The following is a 21,211-nucleotide window of genomic DNA, read 5'->3' on the forward strand; positions in this document are numbered from 1 at the left end:
TCTTTATTTTTCTCTCTTCTCTTCTCTTCATTTCCATCCTTTCTTTCTTTCTTTTTTTTTTTTTAAGATTTTATTTATTCGACAGAGAGAGATCACAAGTAGGCAGAGAGGCAGGCAGAGAGAGAGGAGGAAGCAGGCTCCCCACTGAGCAGAGTCCCAGGACCCTAGGATCATGACCCGAGCCGAAAGCAGAGGCTTTAACCCACTGAGCCACCCAGGCGCCCCCCATCCTTTCTTTTTCTTTCTTTCCTTCCTTCCTTCCTTCCTTCCTTCCTTCCTTCTTTTTTTCGATTTTATGTATTTGACAGAGAGAGAGTGGGTGGGAGGTGGGGGGAGAGAAAATCTGAAACAGATTCCTTGCTGAGCCGGGAGCCCAACATGGGGCTCTAGCCCATGACCAGGAGATCATGACCTGAGTCAAAACTAATTCTGATGTGGGGGCGTCTGGGTGGCTCAGTGGGTTAAAGCCTCTGCCTTCGGCTCAGGTCATGATCCCAGGGTCCTGGGATCGAGCCCTACATCGGGCTCTCTGCTCAGCAGGGAGCCTGCTTCCCCCTCACTCTCTGCCTGCCTCTCTGCCTACTTGTGATCTCTGTCTGTTAAAAAATAAATAAAATCTTTAAAAAAAAAAAAAAAACTAATTCTGATGCTTAACCAACCCTGCCACTCAGGTGCCCCTGCAGGGTAGTTTCTACTGGGTTGCTGGATATTCTAACCTCTAGACCTAACCAACAGCCTGGTATGTTCCTCTAGAAGATTCACTCTAAAATATTTCTTCAGTCCCTCATTAGGTAGAATTTCATATCCTTGATGATTCTTTTGTGGATGGTGGATGGGTAAACATTCCCTTTTCTAAATTTGTAAATTCAGGGGAGGAGTAGCCAATTAAAATACAAACTCCTGACAGTGAATATGCTTTTCCAGAATATCTTATGCTAGCTATATGTAGTATAGTGTGAGGAGGAGACCACGGCATCCATGCATCCCAGCAGTGCCCACTCTGTGTGGAGCTCAGGATTGACAGGAGACACAGCTGATGAAAGATGGTATGTTCAGGTGATTTCTCCCATGACAGTGAAGCATAATGACCTGTTCTTAGGGGAGCAGGGGATTCCAACTCCGGCCCAGGCTCTGTTTCTCAAACCAAGTCTGTGATCATGTGGACCAGTCAACCTTTCAATTTTCTCACAGCAAAGTGGGGGATTTATCTCTCCCTGGCTTGGATACACGGAGTATTGGAGGGTATTCTACTGAGGTAATGAGTTTGAAAGTTACAGATTCTGATGATTAATATGAGCAAGGGGCATGATTTTTTTCTTTGTTTCTTTTATATTCTGCTTGACTTATGTGGGAAGAACACAGCTATTAGAATTGGACGCACCTGAATTTGAACTCTAGTTTTGCTAACTACTCATCTTCCTCATCTATAAAATAGAGACAGTGATCTTTTTCATGGGGTTATCTTAAAGACTTGACTAATTCTACTACTTGTAATTGTATGATCTCACATTGTGATAAGAAATCTTTTCCTAATTTCTTTTCTCTTTTTCTGTGTTTCAGTGGCAGGTGCAGTTCTGCCAACTCTTTAATAGGTCATTTATGGGACTTAGTTGTTGGGTTGTTGCTTTATTAAAAAATGTTCAATCATGATAGTTCCACATTCTCTGCTGATCCATGTCTTCACTTTCTAACGTGTAATTACTTCATCATATAATCTTTTTGAAGACATTTTAAGCAATAATTAATAATCCAAGCTTAAGTTAAAATTTATGACTGGTTAAAACCATAATGAGATATCAACAAAATGTAAAACAAACAAACAAAAAAACAGAAGGAAAAAAAAAACAAGAAACACCCCCAACCACACATACACATACATTGAAAACCAACCAACCAAACAAAACCAAAAACAAATCTGGCAATATCAAGTTCTGGCAAGTACAGAGGACAACTGGAATTCTTTTACACTGCTGGTGGAAATGGAAATTTGCACAGCCATTTTGGCAATACCTAGGAAAGCTGCCCATGTGCCTACCTCATGACCCATATGTAGATGCGCTTTTGCACCAAAATGTACAAGGATGTTTTTGGCAGCCTTATTTATAATACCCAGAAATTGGTAATAGAATCAACGGTGGTGTATTCATACAGGGGAGTACTATACAACAATAAGGGGGCAGTAGGAAATTTTCCTGGTGTTGGTGATGTTTTACATTTTGATCTTAGAAGTAGTTATCTGGAGATATTTATTTTATAAATACCTGAGACCCTGAGATCATGACCTGAGCTGAAATCAAAAGTTGACACTTAACCAACTGAGCCACCCAGGTGCCCCAATATCAAAGTCAATTTAAAGAATTCAATGCCAGAGGGCTGGAAAAATTTTCTAGTCCATACTTAAATGACCCATCACAGTTTCAGAAATCCTAAATATAGGAAAAATAAAAATGCAATTTACAATTCAGTACTCATGTATTCAAGCATTTACATATTGTTTTTATTGAGGAATAATTTATAAACAAAAATACATAGATATTAAGTATACAATCCAATAAATTAAGATCATGTAGACATTAAAATAATTATAATCCTTTTAAATAGAACATTTTTAGCACTACTTCAAGTTTCTTGTGCTTCTTCCCAGTCAATAACCCATGTCTTATTCCCAGAGAAGCCAACTATTCTTAATTATAGCCCATTAGGTTAGTTGTGCTTGTCTTTGAACATATTATAAATAGAATAATGTAGCATGTATATACTCTTGTATCTGGTTTCCTCATTTAATATTATGTTTTTTATATTTGTCCAAATCATTGAATGTGCCAGTAGTTATTTTTTTATTTTATTAATATACCACTATTTGTTTTTCCATTTCCCTGTTTTTAGTAGTAGTTGTTGTTTTTTTCCTAGTTTGGAGTTATTTATGAGTAAAATTATAGTGAACATTTTTGCACAAAATTTTCTTGAAATATGTGTACTAAGAAATGTTTGCTTATCCCCAGGCCATAAAGATAGTTTCCTTTTAAAAGCTTTGTTTTTACTTTTATGTTTGTATGTTTGATCTACCTCAAATTAATTTTTATGTATAGTACAAGTTGGGGATCACGGTTCTTCTTTTTCCCCTATGGTTTATCAGTTCTGGCTCAATTTGTTGAAAAACAAAACAAAAGAACACAAAACTTTTGTTTCTTTATTTGATTACTTTGCCATCATCTGTTGAAAATCAACCAGTCATATGTATAGTGTATATCTATTTAAGGAATTTTTATTCAGTTCAATTGATCTCTTTACTTATACTTATGTTCACAAATTATTGTTTTAGTTACTGTAACTGTGAAATAAGTAAGTATTGAAGTTATATAGTGAGCATTTATTTATTTATTGTTATCTTTAGATAATACCAATGCATTTTGGACCTCTGTAGTGTGGAGATAAACATCTAGTGTCCTAGATGGTAACTTAATACTGTGTTACACGGGGAAAAAAATTACTCAGATTTCAGAAACCTTTGGTTGTATACCCTTAATTACAGAAGTGTTTGTGCTACACAATAAAAATTTGACCACTATCTTTTAAACAGTAGTATATGAGTTTCTTATAGCTCTGTTGACATTTCTGCCCTTACCATGAAGGTGGCTCTGAGTGGTAAATCTGACCATGTAAACAGTGGCCTTGAGGATACAGTAACTGATGAAGTGTTTTATTTACATTTCGGTCTCCAGTATACCTTTAGCACACTTGACTGCCCCCAATATCCCCCTTTCTCTCTTCTTCTTTGCTATTTTTTAATGCTTCACCTTTGTCTGGGAGGTTTTTATGTGTGTTTGTTTTTGGAAAGGAAGGGTATGTTACAATCTCAGCACAGAGCGAATAAAGATTGTCTGGAAAGTGCCTACATGGTCTCATTTCCTTTTCATGAATGATTGGTTGAGATGTGAGAATATGGCACAATTATGGAATTAAAGGTGACTGCAGGTTACTTTGGAGTTACGTGAAAATTTTTCTGGCTGATAAAAAGAAACTAGGGATTGGGGCAAGATAACAGTTTCTCTACTGTTGTTATATTGGTCTGTGATACTTGGAACTGTTGCAGCCCTCTTATGACCATGAGGAAACTGTAAGCTGACTTGTTGAATTAAGCAGAGTGAAGAGAAGAAAAAAATATGAGTCCTCAAAGAACTGAAGGAGCTAAAAACAATGTCCTAATAGATCCCCAGTCTTCTAGTTATGAGATTAAGAAAATTTTGCTCAGTGTTCAAACCATTTGAGTTAAGTTTTCCTTATTTGCTTCCTAAAGCGTGCTACCTGTTAAAAGTATTTTGCATTTTAGCACTTCTTTGATGTGCTAAGAACTCATAATAAGAAATTTAAACAAATAAGGCATTGCATTGAGAACCATAAGATTAAGGCACAATTTATTGGCATTTTAGTCATCAAAATGCGTGATTCTAAAAGGGAGGGCACTTACTTTTATAATGAAAAGATTGGATCGAGTTGATATTGCTGTGTCTTGGGATACAGTTTATCATGAATCAGGTAACTGCAGATGGATAGAATAGAATGTTGAGAGCAGGAGAAGCAAAACCAACTGTAGATTTTGGGAGAAAGTCCATAATCATACATTTCCCCAGCTTGAAGAACTACTGGCCTTTAGAGACTTAAGTAAGCCCTAAGCTTTTAAGAGAGGTTGAGTAACTCAAAGAAGAAGGTTGAAAGCAAGGCAGGACCAGACAGTAGAGCTCTTGCATAGGGTGAGTTGCTGGAAGCAGCTTAAGGGCGAAGCTGCCATTGCAAAGAACGTCTCCTATCAGTTGTCTGTATCAAAGAGTGGGGTGGGACAGTGGCTGTGGTGTTGGTTAACTTCTTCGGTACAGTGATTAAGGCCAGACAAGTTTTCCTGACTTGGGTGAGAAATCCCAAAGGCATTAGAAGCAAGCCAAGCTCAAATCCTGTAGCTCCTTTATTTTTAAATGAAGTCATATTTCAAGTCAAAAGTACATAAAGAATTTTGAAAGAATCTCAAAAGCAGAGAATTCCAATTCTGGTTGGTCGGAAATCACAGGCAGTCTTTGAGTTTCAATGTCATCAGACATGATGCTCCATAATTTGAACTTCTGACGCTGGAGATTGAGCTGATAACGAGATTCTTATGTTATTCAACCGCTGCCGTCTTATTGGCGTGATCATTATTAGCAGGTCATCTCGTCCATGTTGAAGGAGGAGGAGAGACTCAGTCCTTGCCTTCGAGGTATACGACCAGAAAATACCTTTTTCAAAATAGCCTGTGCATGGTAGGGAATGGGGCCTTCCACTGGCTTGAGTCATGGTCCTTTCCATTCCAGGCAAAGTGTCCTTTTCGCTGAATTTCTACATTTTAGAAATTCTTCCAGTGGGAGGGGGTCAATATGCCTATCATAGAGGGAACGGCTGCGTGGAATTCATAGACCAAACTGGCTTGGGTTCTTTCTAACGATTGGCAGGCAGGGTTAGGTAGGGTGAGGAATTTATTGGGAGACATGTCTTTCTTGCTAACAGGTTAACGTGACACTTCTCTCTTCATTAATCTGTTTATGTGTTTGTAGGGGTCTCTGGAAAAGTAACGGGAAAAAATGCTTTCTCACAACTTGTGTTTACCTTACCATGGGATGGATTGAGGTGTTTTATTTTTGTTTTGTTTTGTTTTTAAAGTAATGCATTGTTGGCTCATTTAAAAAACATAAGCTAAGAAAAAAGACCCACACCAAATGCTTCCCATTTTCCAGCTAACACTAGAGATTTTTGTGTTGTTAGCTTCATTTTTTGTGTGTGTTTGTGCATGTATAGGGAGTGTGCCCTCAGAATAAAGCTTTTCCTATCGTCATTGAGCATATGTTTTAACTTGAAAAAAAAAATGCTATTGGTTTTACAAAAAATTCAGGCCTTCATCTAACTAATGACGGAAAATTATATGAAAGAGTTCTGCCCTAAAATATATTTGGATCATTCTGAATAAATGCTCAGAACCTGTTCATGTCATGTTGGAGTCATTAATGAAATAACAAGTTAACTTGCACTGCATATTTGTAATGTTGAACGATAAGTAACTTTTTTTTTTTAAAGATTTTATTTATTTATTTGTCAGAGAGAGAGCAAGCGAGAGTGAGCACAGGCAGACAGAATGTCAGGCAGAGTCAGAGGGAGAAGCAGGCTCCCTGCGGGGCAAGGAGCCCGATGTGGGACTCGATCCCGTGACGCTGGGATCATGACCTGAGCTTACTTACCCAGTAAGTAACTTTTTTGCCCTTATTATAAATTTGAGGCACTTCTGATTCTATTATATGTGAGAGAAAATGAGAATTGTTGTTTAATATTATTATATGACAGAGGTAAAAATATTGAAGCGTAGGTAAAAGGTAGCCTTTTTCCCGTCTTCATTTTTAGGAAAGTAAGTTTGTCTGCATGACGTGCTCACCACCGTGCTAGGAGGAGGAGCAAATGGAGACATCAAAAGGTTGGACTGGTGGTCACAGGGAGCAGGATGAGGAAAGATGGCGGAGAGGAGTCACAAGTTCTTCAAGAGGGTTAATGGGAGAGAAGAGAGATTCTGGGGAGAAGAGGCCACAGTGAATAGAACCTAATAAATAGGAAAATGTAATATTTCACATGTTTTTCTTTGTCAGTTTACTTCCACTTTCTGAAATCTTCAGAACGGATCTGATAAAAATTGCCCTTTGCCACTGGGAACAGCCTGAGATGGTTCAGTTTTACACACATATGATTATTTATTTCACTTTACGCAAAATATTTCTGCCACTTGTCTTTCAAGTTTCCAGATTGGTTATTGAAAGGTCTCTTGAAATTATTCCCTGATCTTGTCCAGCGATTAGGCAGGAAGTCCTATAGCTTAGTGACAAACTCAGACTGAGCTCACGGCCCAGATTTGGCCAACTGGACACGAGTGAACTCTGCTGGTGACATCTAGAAAAGATGTTTCCCTGACATAGGGAGAGGGTCAGAAGGAGAAGGTCTCCTTCTGTCCTGACCACGCTTGGCTCCAGTTTTTTGGTGACTTTTTGATGGCTTATGACTATGAAGTTGCCCTCTAAGGGTGAAAGGTCAGCCCAGGGATGGCAGAATGAAAGGTCTGGGTCCTTATGACACTGTCGAACCGTTGAACTCATTCTGTATTGCCTACCTTTGGGGTGTTTTTCCATATCTTGTAAGCCACTATATCTAACTGGTACCCCTCTCTATAATCCTAGATTTTGTTCATCAACAATAAATATTCTTATGGGTAAGCCTCTTGCATTTAACTCTTTCCTTATACATAGCCAAAGGCATTACTAACTGGCACACAACACATTGGAACTTTTGTCAGTTGTAAGCACTTCTTCATAAGATCCAACCAAATGAAACAAAAATAAATCAGAAGTTAGAGCATATAAAGACTTGCAGTTGTCATCTGTAATCTCTGATTTCAAATGTCTGTATTTAACAGAACCATTTGGCCTCCTCAATTGAATTTTTTCATAAGTAAATGTCATAACTGAACTTAAATTGTAAATGCCCATTAAGAAAACTGCAATTTATCTGTTTTAGAGATTGGTATTGCAATCAAGATTTTATCTGAAAAAAGCTAAAATAATTGGAAAACTACAGCCAAAGTCAAAGGGAAGTAGGGTAGTTGAATGTTGGCTTTCGTGCATCTGTGCATGTGTTAATCACCACATTCAACGGGTCATTTAAATTTATTAAGCCCCTTTCATATGGGATCCACTGTTCTGGGGGCTAGAGATACAAGGTTAAATTTGACACAGATTCCGACATATATGAGATGTGGTCAGTAGTATCGTGATTTGAGATGAAAACTCAGGATGAAAACTGACATTCATCCTTGAATCACATCTTTCTCACACGCTCCCTATGCAATGCATCAGCAGATCACTTTCCTTCCACCCTGGCAACACTTTCTGGCCCCCACACCTCCCCACACTTCTCATTCCTGTCCCCCTCACTCATGCCATCTGTACCTCCCACCGGCTCTGCTCTCTAGGTTGCAGGTTCTTCTTGATGCAATAGCAAGAGTGAGGTGTTGTATCCTGCCTCCCTCATCCACTCGCATCCAGATATTCTGGTCCCCATTGCTCTTTGTTACACACACCGAGTATGTCCCTTTTCCCTTTAGTACCCTCGTATGGACCTCTCGCTTCATTCAGGTTTCTGTTCAGAGGCATCCCAGGGAGACCTGTTCCCAACTCCTTTGTATTCTCTGTCTCTTTACACTGTATTGAGTATTTATTCATTTATGATCTACCTTCTTTGTAAATTTTTTTGTTTAAATTCAGTTTAGTTAACATATAGTGTATTATTAGTTTCAGGGTTAGAATTTAGTGACTCATCAGTTGCATATGACACCCAGTGCTCATTACATCACATGCCCTTCTTAATGCCCATTGCCTAGTTACTCCGTTCCCCACAACCACTCCCGTCTAGCAACCTTCAGTTTATTTCCTAGAGTTAAGTTTTGGTTTGCCTCCCTCTCTGTTTTTATCTTATCTTTCCTTCCCTTCCCCTGTGTTCATCTTCTTGTTTCTTAAATTCTACAGATGAGTGAAATCGTATGGTATTTGTTTTTCTCTGACTAACTTTATTTTGGTTAGCATAATACCCTCTAGTTCCATCCATGTCATTGCAACTGGCAAGATTTCATTCTTTTTGATGCCTGAGTAATATTCCTGTGTGTGTGTGTGTGTGTGTGTGTGTGTGTGTGTGTGACCTCCTTTTTATCCAGGCATCTATCTGTGAACATCTGGTCTACCTTCTTCACTGCTGTAACATCAATTCCATAAGGGCAAGGACTTTGATGTTGTAATGGTTCTGAGTGGATGAATGAAGGAACACGCAAACTTGGGTAAGCTGCTCATCTCGTTCTCATCCTGATTCTGCCTGATTGGTGATGCCTTTTTGGCCAGTTTTGTCCACTCTATGCTTGTATTTGTGAAATACGAATTTGTGAAATGAGGGAAAATAGGCCGGGGAGTGGGGAGAATTTCAAAGGAAGGCCTCTTGGCTCCTTTCCTTCCACCCTGCTTGGGTACTTTGCTACTTTGTTTATGTATCAGAGGAGCCTGTTGCCAGGCAGGATAGGAAACTGGACTACAGGAAGGTGATGACTAATGCAGGAGTCTTTCCCTTTGCCCCATGAGAAGAAAAGCCAGCTCAGGCTGCATGGGCAAACAAACATGGAGTCAGCGATGTTCTCTTCTGTTTTTTTTTTTTTTTTTTTTCTTTTCTATGCCTTACTCCCCTGTTTCTTCTCCTTCTACTAGGAACTTAATGGAATTCTGATGCTCTGTTTTTTTCATTCTAAGAAGGTGTGTTAGAAAATTTAATGTATCTACAAGTATTCATCATATAATCATTCTTCTTCCAAGTGTCTTTGCACAGAGTTGTAAGAGGAACAGTGTCCTTGGACTCTGGAACTATGTACATTTCTGGTCAGCCCTGGCTCTTTTCCAGCGGGGTGAGCCTGAGCAGGGGTCTCTGCCTTTCTGAGCCTCAGGAATGGGACATCTGCAACATGGGCACAGTAGACGCATCTCACATTTTTGAGAAAGCAGTTACATGAGGTGATGTGCAGAAGGCACCTAGAACAATGACATCACAGTAGAAAAATACGGGAGCAAGCCATCCCTGGGCAAACTCAGTGATACCTTGGCTCACTTTATCTTTCTAGCATCCTTGAAATCCACTCTTTCTATATTTCTGTTCAAATGAATGGCCCATCTTGCCTCTAAGCTTGGGACTTCGAACTGCTAGAAATGAGGCTAAGACAAACGGAAAACAAGAGTGAAAACGTTAATGCATCCATGCACCTGGGCGCATTTCAGCAGGGACTGCAGGCTGGTTGGCAGCACCCATATTCTCAGGCTAGAGGAGATTTGAACTCACGGCCAGGTTTCTTTCTTCCCCTCCCCATTGTGATTTCCCTCCAGGAACAGGGTCTGATCTGGACTGCTTGTCCCTAACTATAATCTCATCCTGGCTCAGGCTACATGGTGGTTTCCTCCTCCTCCTCCTTCTCAATGCGGACTCTCCTCCCTCCCTGGAGGGTCTGGGTGGAGGTGGGGAATCCAGCCCACTCGTGATGATGGCAGGTGTCAGGCCTGTGAGAAACGGGGCAGATTGAGCACACTGTCCGCCTGCCCTTCACACAGCTCAGCGTTGCCTTACCTTGCATGTTTTGAGCTCCGTGGTGAGAATGTGGGGTTGGGGTGGGAGGGGGGATTGCCCAGGAACAGGTGGGGTCTTGCCAATCCCTCTATTTGATTATGAAGTTTGTCAGCAACAGAAAACCTGTGTGGAAAGGCCAAGAATCTGCAGCTTCCTGTCTGTGGGTGGACAAAGGGGTTTTGTTTACCTGGGAGAACTAGTTTTAGAGCCCTGGCAACAGGAGTTTTGGGGCAGAGTTACTCTGAGATGTCTAATTCAAGCTAAGGGCTGGGAGGGCCCTGGATCTACCAGAGAAGGGGAGGCTGGTCTCTGGGCCAGGATGAGGGGTTGGGATTCTACCCAAGGCAAGAAAGGAGAAAGGCCGAAAAGAGAGTCATCTGTGTCCTTACGTGTCAAACTCATTTCTGCCTAGGAGACTTTGCCTGTTCTTTCCTTGGAATGTTCTCTCTCCCTCCAAAATCTGCCTGGCCTCATCTTTACTCCCTTCAGTGCTTGTCCAAAGGACACATTATCTGGGAGGCCTTCCTGAGGACCCCCTCTCTCTCAATATGCTGAAATATTATCTCCAAGTGTTCTACTTGGAATATTCAACATGCCTGTGAGGTTCTAAGTTAATATTTGACAAATAAAAGAATGACTATTTTACTAGGAGTTCCCCCAACTGCTGGATGTATCTTGCTGGTGATCAATTTCCAGGATATAAGACGGCTGTCTGAATTCAGAATAAACCATAATAGGGATGCCTGAGATGTCATTGTTCTAGGTGCCTTCTGCACATCACCTCATGTAACTGCTTTCTCAGTCCACTAAGATCTGACTCGATTTCAGCTCAGTTCATGATCTCAGGGTTGTGAGATTGAGCTCCACATCAGGCTCTGCAGTGGGTGTGGAGTCTGCTTGAGATTCTCTTTCTCCTTCTTCTTCTGCCCCTCCCCCACCTTTCTTTCTGTTAAAAAAAAAAAAAAAAAAAGAATAAACTGTAATAACCAAGCAATTCACTGCCTGAAGCTTTCATTTGGCCAAAAGGGATAATACCCAGATGAGGCCTGACAAGTGTGGCCTCCTCTTGTTGTGAACTGATGTTACTTATTTTCAGGTGTTTGAAGATTTCCTCTCACATCCTGTATATCTGTAAAATTAAACACAGGCTTCTCTTTTTGTAAAGTCATTATTAATCTAGTGTAAAAGGCATCACAGTTATGATATCCCTTCTACTTGAAACCTCCTTCTCCAAACAAAATAACGAAGACCATTATTAGCAGGACAAGATTCACTTTTTTAAAACTACAGACACATGGCAAGCTTAGGTAGAGTGGAAATGTTTTGCTTTAACCATCCATGTGCATTTTTAATTAAAGAATTTTAAAAAATGCTGTAGAAATGTTAATTATTGTGCATGTCTTATCAGGCTTGGGCAATTACTAACTAATTGAATTGATCACGGAGAGATTGCTTCACTTTGGTGGAGAGAAAAAGCAGGCAAACTGGCCACATTTCTAGCTCTTTCATGGACCCTATTTATTAAGCTGTGATTGGCTGAACCACAGAGCCAAGCACATCACAGTCTCATACATCCGCTCCCCAAATAGTCACTGATCACCAATCACGTGCCAAGCTTTTCTAGGGGATTTAGCAGTGACAAAAACGTCCAGCATGCCTGCCTTCATGGAGCTTTCCTTCTAGTGGGGGAGAAAGGCAATATCAAGATGAATGAAATATGGACTATGTCAGAAAGCAACACGTACCATGGAAAATAGGCAGAACAGGGAGATGGAGGTGCAGTGGAAGATGGGGTTTGGGGTAGGTCTCAGGTGACATTTCAGCAGAGATTGAAGGAGGTCAGAGGGCTAGCTGATGGACGGACACGCTAAACAGAGGGAATGCCCAGTGGGAGGACAGCAAGGAAATTGCTGTGTCTGGACCACAGCGAGCAACCGGGTGGAATAGGAGGTAGGCAGAGAGCAAAGAGGGCTCCTATCTCGTAGGGCCTGTGCCCACTGGGAGGACCCTTGTGCTTTATTCTGAGTGAAAGCTGAAGCCCATCCAGGGTTTCACGGAGAAGCGACGTGACGTGCCCACAGTGTAAAAGGATTCCTGAACTGAATTCTTTGACAGTCTATGTTATTTTGGTTACAACATCCAAATCCCCCCAAAAAGGGGGGGGCTTGCAGACAAAGTGACCCCTAGGTACAGTGAGGAGCCTGATGCAAATTTCTCTGCATGCTGCTAACAGACTCCGTGTTCTACCTCAGGAATGCTAAAGCCCCAAAACAGGAGCACTAGAGTTATGAGCCCTGGAACAGTTTTGGCTCCACAAGGTCAAGATTCTTCATCCCCCACTTTTGCATCCCTGACTAAAGAAAGAGGGTGATCCTAGGAAGTGGGACAGGGAACCTCAGCCTGGTACACTCATGCCAGTGTCCTGCTGGAAAATCCCTGGTTATAGGAAATCTCTTCTAGGGAATCTTAAGTTAAGATCTCCTGAATCATTTTTCTCTCTTAAACTTTTGGTATGGATGCAGTTGTTCATTTCATGGTTCACAATCTGCTATTTTTGTAAAACCAGGGGCACTTCGTTTAATAGGATTTTTAAAAAAACTATTTTAAGGTTTGAGAAGCAGCCTGGGAGATGTTTGGAAGCAAAATGTTGATATTGGAATCACTGGGGTTTTGATTTGTCATGAAGATCAAAAGCTAATGAGTCCTGGCCAGACCTTTCTGACAGGTGGGAGGGGGCAGGATGACCTATTTTGGATGTCCTCAGTGAGACAGAGGAAGAAGGGATCTAAAGGCTTCAGGAGACGGGAGTGCTAGAGCGGATTTATCATATGACACTGGCTCACCCATCTCCTGACTGTGTTCTTCCCAGAGGGTCCCAGGGATACTCCCTTCCCCAAGCGTGGGCAAGCTGTTTATGAGGGGGGAGGCCCAACATCCTTAGAAAAGCTCCATGGTGGCTCTTCTCTGTGGGTCAAGAGGGGCAGCGGGGACTGCTCTCATCAGACTGGGCTCCCTGACTTAGGTAGGGATGAGGGGACCTGGGAGCAAGAGTTTTAATTGCCAAAGACAAGTGGGTGTGGTTACTGAAAGGGTTAGCAGAGCCAAAGTAGTAATCAGAATAGTATGACCTTCAGAACATTGCTTTGGCCAGTAGATCCTGATATTCCTTGAAAACTGAAACGGATGGATGGACTGCTACCTGATTGGCACGAATAGAAAAGCTCTAGATGTAGCGAAGGTCACTTGAAGGTCATGGATCCTAAGCCAATTCCCAGACTTGAGCTAGTTCTGAGGCCCAGAGGCCCTCAAATGATAGGGAGGGAAAGTCCCACTGAGGAAATCCTGCTGCACAGCCAACAGTGTACCATGTCAGTCTCCCTCCTGAAGACCCTGTGGCTGCCCAGCGGGGTGATCGTGCATGGGGAAAGAGATGGAGCCAGACTTCGGGAAACTAGTGAACACTGGAGACCCAAAGTGCCATGATCGTCCACCAATCAGATGATCGATGGAGTTGGGTTCTGGTCCACCTCAAAGTGGATCCTAGGGGTCCCCTAATTCATTCTGCTATTATTTCTGCAGTTCCAGAAGCCATCATTGGAAAATATACCTCCCCAAGTAGCAGCACCCCCATATCGGTTAGCATTGGTGAGATGGTGAAAGCATCTCTTCTTTCAGATTCCTGAAGCTGAGTTTGCCCAGTGCTCAGAACACTTTCGATGCGTAGACAGCCACTCACAGATAGCTGCCTCCTGGGGCAGTGTCTGTAGGAAGTGGCCACTCTGGCTTTCTAGCGGGTGGCTCACGAGGCCTAGTGTGCTGCACAGCCCAGCATGACGGAGTGCGTTGTAGCAGACCGCAAAGGACGGGCTAGAGAACACAGGTCCTGGTTCTGCTGCGACTTTCCTGTGCATTGCTGGGCAAGTTACTTTGTCTTTCTGAGCCTTGGTCTTCTCTTTAAGAAGAAAGTTTGGGCTAGAAGCCAGTGCTTCTCAACCTTGGCTGCATATTGGAATCACCCAGGGAACTGAAACATCACTACTACCCAGGCTCTCCACTAGAGATTTTATTGTAACTGGTTTGGGGTGGGGACCCACCACTGTTGTTAACATCTCCTCTGGTGATTCAAATGTGCCTGCTGGACGAGCTCATTCCTCAGGCCCCTACCAGCTCTGACTGGCTGAGCCTCCACAACACCAACCTCACCAAGGGACAGAAAAAAAAAAAAAAAAAATCCAACACATTTGAAGTCAAAGCTCCAAAAGGCCTTTTGAGGAGAAAAACCTAAAAACACCTATCCCCCAAATTAGAATCTGTAGTAGTTCTCCCTCAAGGGGGACATAGGATTGGCCAGACTACAGAGAGGTTGGGTTGGGAAGAGCCCAGTTCTTGGTTCCAGGCATTTCAATGACATTTTGGAGGGCTGATTAAAGATACGTCTACAATGTCTGCCTGTGTCTTGGACGCAGGCCCACATCTGTCTTTATGTTTAATACGCGCCTTGCCATACCACTGGTATTCTGTAGATTCAGAAAGAGACACACACCTTCGCCTCCTGAGAAGGCTCTCACGTCTGTGTCTCCTTCCTATCCTCATCTCTGGCTAGCCTTTGGGAAAGGGTTGCTCTGTTCTATGAACAGGAATGTTGGTTCTGCTCTGTGAGCCTGATTCAACCACAAACTAGCTGAGTAACCTCAAAGATGTCTTTTTCTTCCCGGGCCTCTCCGTTTCCTCATCTTTTAAATGCTTAGCTCCAAAGTGTCTTGTGGGTGAAATGCTCTAGACTTTCGTGTCTCACAATTAGATTTTTAGTCTACTTTGACTTTATTTTTGTGTTGTGTATGGTGTAAGAAAGTGGTCCAGCTTCATGATTTTGCATGTAGCTGTCCAGTCTCCGCAGCACCATTTATTGAAGAAACTGCCTTTTCCCCATGGTATGTTCTGAAATGCTCTATTCTAACATAGTTTTATTGAAACCTGGCGTATCCACCCAGAATATAAAGCTGAGCTACTTTTCTAAAGCCAAATGGACTCCAAGCTGTTGAAAACCGATTGTGCGCATTGATAGCCTAGGTGGATTTGTGGAGAGCATCTTTCCAACTTGGTCAACCTTAAAAGAACTGTGGCCTTTTCTACCAGACCTCCTCAGGGACAGATAAACCCAGCTTTGAGGCAGTTACAGCAAGGACTGCTAGATGGCGCCGTTTCCCCAGATTTCCAGGGAGTCTATCTCTCAGCAGATGGCTGTTGTAGGAGAATTAACAATTAATGTCCACCGTATCAGCCGGAACTGGCAGAAAATATGTTATACTCCAGAAATTACAGAGAACTGAGATTGCTCAAAGACATACTGCTGCCAGCCTGGTCCTCTGCTGGCCAAAAACGTTATCATACACACAGCTCATCCATCCACAATTTGGTCCCACAAATAAGGGACATTAATGACAAGAGTAAATAAGAAATATCAACATCATTGATGCTTATACTTATTTTCTTAGCTAATTATTTTATTTTGCAAGTTTTCCCTGCATATAACAGAAAACAATCACTGCCTGGCTGGAGAGTGATTATAAGATAAAACCAAGTCTGATGTGAGTTCACTTTTTCTCGTAGCTTAAAAAAAGGAAGCCCACCAGATGAGACAGGCGGGTCTCTGCTCCAAATTCTTATGGTTACTTGTAGAGTATGACAAGCAGGGACCCAAGGGCTGTGGTGGCAGGTAGAAAAGGTTTCTTGGCTTTCCTGTTCTCCACTTATCTGTAATAGGCTGTTTGAGTCAAGGATGCACTACAAGGATGCACTTCGTCAAAAGGCAAAGATGTTCTTTGTCACGTAAGCAGTTAGGGAAGTCCAGAAGAGGGAAGGGCAAAGAGGTGATTTAGCTCCTACTTAGCTCTGCTTCTTGCATTTCCCCCCATAATTGTTTGCAAGGTTCATCACCAGTATTTCCGCTGATGCCCCGCTGGGGTATGAGGAGGCAAACTCCTCTTTGAGAAACAGAGTTTTGGGGGAGGAGGTACCACATTTTCTGCTCCCCTAATGGCTTTTCCGGTGGTCGTGGCCATATCAAGGGGCAGGGCGTGGGGCCAGAGCCCAGTGACTTAAGAGAAAGGCAGGGTAGTTAGTTGTCCCCGGCCTGGGGTGGCCTCGTTTGGCTTTACGCAACCCCCACCTCGCGCAGCCGTTCCCCTCCTGTTTCTGTCTGGCCCCGAAGCCTCCTCTGCCCAGAAACAGCAATTCTGTCAAAATTAAATCATTTACTGCTCCATTCTCCCTCTGCCACGGCGTTCGCAGCTCACTTTTGCAGGCTGGGGAGACGGAAAGAATGAAACCCACGCGTTTTCTTCATGTTTCCCTTTTCGTTTAATTCTGCCTTTCGTGAATTCATGGTGTGCATTGTTTAGATTTAGAAAAATGTTCCCAGTGCCAACTCCTCTGGCGTGCATCTAAAAAAACCATTTTCAATCAACAACGTCAACAACTCAGACTCCAGGCTGGCGGGGATGGGGGGGGGGGGGGGCGAGGGGGGGGGTTGCACCACTGGAAAGCAGAACATCTCCCCTCCTGGCAGGGAAAAGTGAGACCCCTTGACCAGAGGCGCCAATTACTATTTTAACCGCCCTCCCCCATGGCCCCAGAGGCAGCTGGAAAGGAAACCACACACTGGGAGTTCCCACTGAGTCTTGCTGGCTCCCTAAGGCTTCCAGGCATTTGCCCATCTGGTGAGGCTTCCAGAGCAGGGGGCCTAATTAGGCGTCATCTGGCCACCTGAGAAGGCTCCATGGGCCTTCCCCCGGCTTCCCCCTCCTCCAGGCAGGACTCCATTCGCCCAGCTGCGGATCTCTGGAGCTTGTTTGGTTGAGCAGCTGCTCGGGCTAATTATTGGATAGCACGGTCCCCAGGTGGCTGCCTCAGACAGGAAGAGGGAGAGCAGGGAAAGGGCTGAGGGACATAAAGGGACAAGGAGGGAAACAATATGGGGGGTGGGCAGAGAGGGGTCACAGCGAAAAGAAACAGAGAGCAGAGTTGGGTGAGCGTGGTGATTCAAATCTCCTGAGCCGGAAGATGAGGCGGGTCCTGACCTGTAGGGAGAGAGTGGATCCCGTGGGTGGGCCCTTCCGTGGGAGACCCTGCTGGGCCCTCTGCCCTCCCCACCTCCCACTACATCACAATATTCTCTATTCCTGCCCTTTGCTTCCCTAGGAGCGCTGTCCTCTGCCCAGCCTCACTCCTTCAGTCCAGGGACTAAGCAACCATTTTCCCTTAGAACGTGGCCTTAGAGCCCTCATTTGGAGAGCAGGCTTTAAGAAGAGGGCGGTGTTTAGCTCGAAATGATTCTTTCCTCTTCTCGGACTTTCCGTCTTGCAGGCCTGTCTGTGTTGTAAGGTGTCTCATGCCCCAGGGTCCCTAAACCATGGCAGGTGGCCAGCGCCTTTGCTAATAAGTGAGCAGGGCTCTGCCCACCGCTTCTCAGGCATTTTCCCTTTGTCTTCTGGGCAATCACCCTGTGACATGAGACAAATGGGAAGAATATTGGGAAGAATTAAGGGGAAGCAGAATGGAAAATGAAATCCCCCACAAAGAGTTGTGTTAGCAAAAGATGCAACTTCCGGGCCACTGTCCCACTGTTGGTTTGAATCCTGGCTTCCTAGAAAACTGAGCTGAGCCACTGAGACACTTAATTCCTCGGGTTTCTTCTCTTGTAAAGTAGGATTGTTTGAAGCAATAATATGGCAGGGAGTCAGGGGAGCGTCCCTGGACAAGGTCAAAATGAACTCTAGTTTCATTTCTGATCCTGTTATATGTGGGCTGTGTGATCATGGGTCAATCATTGCATTTCTTCTTTCCTCTAATATTCCCATTGGAAAATGGAGGAGAATGTTCTGTTAGCATGCTGGAAGTTTTCTGAGCATTCTAGGATTTAAAATTTTTTGTTTCTGGGGGTGCCTGTGTGGTTCAGTCATTAAGCGTCTGCCTTCAGCTCAGGTCATGATCCCAGGGTCCTGGAATGGAGCCCGCATCAGGCTCCCTGCTCAGTAGGGAGCCTGCTTCTCCCTCTCCCACTTGTGCTGCTTGTGTTCCCTCTCTTGCTGTCTCTCTCTGTCCAATAAATAAATAAAATCTTAAAAAAATTATTTTTGCTTGTTTCTGTATTTGATTTAACAGTGCTTAAGAGAGAATGGCTTTCTTCTGTCCTCTCCCCAAACAGATAGTGTGATTGAAGGTGGTTTTGCTCCCGGAAGGGAATACTCGTGTACAGAGAATGGCCATTTCCGACTCATGTGACGTGTCCCAAACTTCAGAAGGAAGGTGCTGTCCAGATGTGCTCAAAGCAAGAATTGGAAGGGTAGGTGGATTTTCAAGATGGCAGGAAGATGACCTCAGGATTCTGAAGTCTTGTCTGTTTCCCTCACCACTGCTGGCCCATCCTTGGTGAATCCAGGGCTCGAGGTGGGAAGCCCCAGTCCACCATGGAAGGATCCTGAGATTGGATTCATCAAACAAGATGCAGAAACATGAGCAACTCTCTTCAGAACACTGGAATCCTCTGATTCCATTAGATACAGGCTGTGATCAGCCTTGCCCCCTCCAAAGGGCCCCCGGGTGTAAACCCCGGTACACAGAGCAGATCCAGAGAGGTGAGCAAAGGAGAAGGACCTTCTTACTGAAGGGTGTCAGCTTTTGGCTGGGTATAAAATTTCTTCAGGGCTGGAGGAAGAGTCCTTGCTGTAAATGACACACTAAATCCTAGAGGATAATTGTTACTATTTTTTGCAGACCACGAAGCGTGCTAGTTTTGTCCTCGAGATCTAAGAGAAAATGATCAAATCCTTAAGTCAAGCCTACAGATTCTGCAGGGCCATGTGGGGGCCGGGAGAGTTGATCTGGCCCTGCATGCCACTCTGCTGGGCACATCTCCAGTGTCTAGGAGAGATGGAAACTAATCCTCCCCTTGACTAAGAACCCCCCCCCCCCGCCCCCCAACACACACCCAACAAGCTGCCCAGTGCATTTCACTGTGAGCAGTTCAAGGGCTTAGAGGACCACTCCTTGCTTTGAACTAGAAGCGGCTTCCCAGAAACTCCCGCTCATTCACTGTGGCTCTGCCCTCTGGAACTCCACGGGATAAACATAATCCCCCTTTCTGACGAGAGCTCTCCAGATAGGGGAGGCTGGTTATCACATTCCCTAAATCTTCCTTTATACAAGACACACATTCCAAGTATGACGTGGTGGGAAACTGCCTCACCATCCCCCCGTGGGCCTCAGCACGTGCGTCCGTCAGGATCCAGGAAACACTCACAAGGCTTCCAGGACACACAAACTCGTACAGGAGCTGTTCACAGCTCTGGAAGGACTGAGGGAACAGGCAAATGGGAGATGTGGGAGGCGTTAGTAGCTGCAGGAATCGGCTGCCCCCCTGCCAGCGGGGGGTGGGGGGCGCTGAATGAGGGGAACATCCCAGCAGCACCCAGAACCGCAGGAGGGCCACCCACAGCAGAGCGGGCATGGTGCCAGGGCCAGGACAGTGGACTGCTCAAAGGGCCGCTGTGTCCCTGATGCTGGGGCCACCAACCCTGAGTTGGCCCCCCTGTGGGGCTTGTGGTCAGCTAAGCCCCTCCTTACAAGAAGCAGATGAGGCCAAACCTGTATTTTTTAAAAAAATGAGTGTTTGGCTGAAGTTCAGGCCCCCAGTGGATCTGTTTCTTTCTTTCTCAGCATACTACCTCTTTCCTCTGGTGATTGTGCCCTTCTTTTTTTTTTTTTTTTTTTTTTTTGGGAAATGGCCCTGCTGCATGCCTGTGGCTGAGCTGTCAGTCACATGACCCAACATGAAGCAGGGAGGGGAGGGGAGGGGAGGAGAGGGGACCTCACATGAGACTTTACGACTTGGGCAGAGATGCTGAGGGGCACATGGTCGGTGGAACTGACCCGGGAGAGGGCACTTCTCACAGAAGCAGGTGTTTGGGTTCTCTACGGACATCCCTGGTTTTTTCCAAGACCCTGTTGTTCACCTCTCTTTTTACCATTATTGCAAGCACTTCCCAGTATGCCTCCCATAAAGTCCTTCCTTGCCCAGGTTACCTGGGGGTCTATTTCAATTACTTACAACCCAAGAACCTGGAACGATATGCAGTCTTTATCTCTATTCCTTATAGGCAAGAAGAAATGGTCTGGCTCGGTGGAGATCTATCAAATATTGACTCGAAAGCCAGCACACCAGCTATCCCTCTATCTTTCTGTCTTTGCAATATTAGAAGCTCAGTGAATTACTGCCAACCTGGAGAGTAAACTCCTCTTGGTGTGCTGAAGGGAGCTCTGCTTATTGCGACGGAGTTTCAAAATCTGTGATGCAGATGAATGTATGGGAATCAGGTCTGGCAAAAACATGTTTATGGGATGACTTTGATTTGGTCATATCAAAATGGGTGCATCAAAATATCAAAATATCTTTTCCATTTCCTAGAAATGTGAATGATGGACGCCTCAAAGTGTCGTCCCATTCCTGGGTTTGACCTTACTGCACCTCTAAAATTCACTCAGAATCGGGAGGAAGATCAGGAAGTCAGTGTGGATATAATTATATTAATTGGCACTTAGAAAAATTTCTTTAGATTAAATTGCTTTATACGGCTCTCAAAATACCTTCAAAGCAGTTGCATCAAAATAGCATGTATATGATTTCTATATATCCATATAAGTCACAAAGAATGTGTCAAATACATGTGTTTTTTTGCAAGAAGGGGACCCCATCTGTCATCACACACTACTTTTCAGATGAGCAGAACTGAGTTTATCAATAGCATATAGACTCGATTATTCAACTAGCTAAGAAAACTCTTCATGTAACTGTCATTCAGTCTACATTTATCCACACTGTCCATACAGATAGTTTGACAATGACTTCTTAAAATCTCAACCCAGGAAAACATTGGTTTCCCTCATGGCTTCTCAGCCCAGAAACAAGGTTAGTTTGGTAAAGTGTGTTTGATAAAAAGCA

Source organism: Mustela nigripes, chromosome 8 (assembly GCF_022355385.1).
Source record: "Mustela nigripes isolate SB6536 chromosome 8, MUSNIG.SB6536, whole genome shotgun sequence".
Classification (NCBI taxonomy): Eukaryota; Metazoa; Chordata; class Mammalia; order Carnivora; family Mustelidae; genus Mustela; species Mustela nigripes.